This window comes from Aegilops tauschii, chromosome 3 (genome assembly GCF_002575655.3).
Source record: "Aegilops tauschii subsp. strangulata cultivar AL8/78 chromosome 3, Aet v6.0, whole genome shotgun sequence".
Lineage (NCBI taxonomy): Eukaryota > Viridiplantae > Streptophyta > Magnoliopsida > Poales > Poaceae > Aegilops > Aegilops tauschii.
In genome coordinates this window covers 626,246,997-626,249,683 of record NC_053037.3, presented here as the reverse complement: position 1 = coordinate 626,249,683, position 2,687 = coordinate 626,246,997, and positions in this window count along the sequence as shown.

Genomic DNA, 2,687 nt, shown 5'->3' with positions numbered 1-2,687 from the left:
CATATATATTTAGAAATATTCAAATATTTGGAAGAGTTGTTCATGTTTGTGTGGGGGTAATATTCATATACTTTGGAAGAATGTTCACATATTTCCCCCAAAAGAGAAAAGCATCACAGAAAATAAGTCTAGCAACATGAAGCACACAATAAATGAGAGGAATGAAATAACCACATAATCACTATTTCGACACTTCAGCTCATGGCTAGGCTTCACATGGTCTTAACATGGGATTGATGTAGATTGCAACTATTTTAATGATAGCGTGTTGGTCGAGTCTTGAACTTATGGCTTGTTGGTTCTAGTGGATGCATGATCCATGCGGTTACTCCAAAATTTCAGAGCTACCAAATATATTTCCACATGTGAAACACAAAGTACCTCTAATGACATAAAGTCTCCCATTGTTCTCCTCCGAGCCTCAACAAACAAAACACAAGCTCAAATCGCTAGTGGTAAATGTTGTGGCCACCTCCACACCTTCACGAACTTTCTAAAAGCATGAGTCCGCACTCTGGAATCTTTCGGACGATCCCAAAATACCTGAAGTAACAAGCCACACAATGAGCTCAAGATGGATTCATATTCACGAGGGGCGGGATTTGAGAACACTGGATCTTCAGCAACTGGGGGAGAGACTGCAAGCTTAGATTACCCATACATAAATTTCCGTATAAAGTTGGGAAGAAAAACGACCACATGCGAGAATTTGGAATTTTCTTTTGCTAGGGAATGATAAACTAGGAAGGGAATGGGGATGACTCACTCAACAGGCGGACGCAATACGGCGACTTGTAGGCAGCCCGGCGATAACCCATGGTGAGGCGAGTGAGCCAAAATTGTGGTGGCTGGCTTGGCTTCCCATGGACCAAAAGGCCACTTACAACTCGAGAGGTTACATGCATGTGACGTAACTATTACACGCACCGACGAGACACACCTACTACATAGTACCGCTTGCTTGCCTCTTGGGTGGTTTAGGCACTGTCTCACGCATGCATGCACATATTAAGTAGTACTAGTATCTAAAATAGGAGCCAAGCACACCCTCATATGGGTGCTTCACCACTCATCAGTAAGTATAATTCCAATAAGCAGCTAGCTAGCCACCAATACCCCACCGGGGATGCGATTTGGACCGTACGTTGCACCACGCGTGTTTGCACCAGCTAGCCTAGCTAGGCCGGACTGAAAAGTTAGAAGAATACAAGAGTGATAGAGATGTGTGAGTGACAGATGCGACAATCAAGTTGGTGACATCAGGTACGGCAATAAGCCCAACGAAGGATCCCGATTAAGGCCAAGTGGAATAAGCCTACGGGCTGATGTGGCATCTATGGCTCCACCTAGTTGAAATTAGGGGGGAGGGCAGTAGGGCAATTTGTAGGACAACTCCAACGCACCGACACAAACGGACGTGATTTTTGTCATTTTTTTTTGTCCGTTTTGGTTGGCTGAGCGGATGAGCATGTTGGCTTTTTGGTTTACGTTGGCCGGTGCGTCCAATGCGGCCGACGAACTATCCGCATGTCTTGAAAAAAATAAAAATACCCATAAAATTTAAAACATGCAAATAAATTAAATATAATTGTACAATAAAATGTCCGGTCAACCGCCAGCCAAAGTCCACTTAAACATAACTAAAGATATATTAAAAACTTAAAAAGGCGCCTCCGAGCCACATAGCAGCCCAGCACGCAGCCCTAGCGTCGCCCTCGTCGTCAGAGTCGGTAAGGTCGAAAAAGGGCGGCGGCGGCGCAACCCACGGGAAGGCGTGCTAGTACGCTGCCTGCGCTGCCTCCTACACTGTTTCCTGCGCGGCACACATGCTCCTCCTCCTCCTCCTTGCGCTTCCAAACTCCACCTCCTTCCTCGCATGCCCAGCGTTGTCGGCGCTCCTCCTCCTCACGATCCAGTTGTGTGAGGCGCTCCCCTTCTTCCCGCTCCTCTGCTAGCGCACGCTGCCTCCAGTGTTCGAGATGGGGGTCGAGGTGCCATCCGTGGGGGAGGTTGATGTCGTGCCACGGCAGGGGGACACGGTACTGCCAGTGATACCGCACATGGTGCACCATGATGTAGAGTTGGTCTCGTGGTCGACATGCCCTCCCCGCCCGTGGCACCAACGCGAAAGCGTCCGTCGCCGACACGCAGGATGCGAGCGTCGAACTTGCACTTCCCCTTTCCCTTGTTGAAGAACCCCATGGTGGATACACGGGCTAGCTAGGGTTTTCTGTTGCCGGCGAGCGAGTGAGGGTGGCCAGATGTGGACGGAATTGTGAGAAGAAGTGGATGAGGCCAGCTCCTCCTGCACGCTTGCATTTAAAAAAGCCTTGGACTCCGGACTGTTCCAGCCGCCGCCATGTGGGCCAAAATTAGGTGTATGCATTCACTATGACTGTGTGGGGTAGTTGGGTGGCCGACACGCGCACCCACAGTGGGCACTGAGCAAATGTGCGCTGCGTCATTCTCGTGTCTATGTGAACGCAAATCAGGCGCTAATTTGGGTAGGGAATGCATCCAGACGTGCAACGAGTCGACCAAATATGGGTTTCCATCGGCGCATTGGGCCGGAGTTTTCCTCCGTTTCCACCCGAACGGACACAAGCGGACGATATGCGTCGTTGCATTGGAGTTTTCCTTAGTTACGCATTTTGCATAGAAACTGATGCCAACTGAGATTCAATATG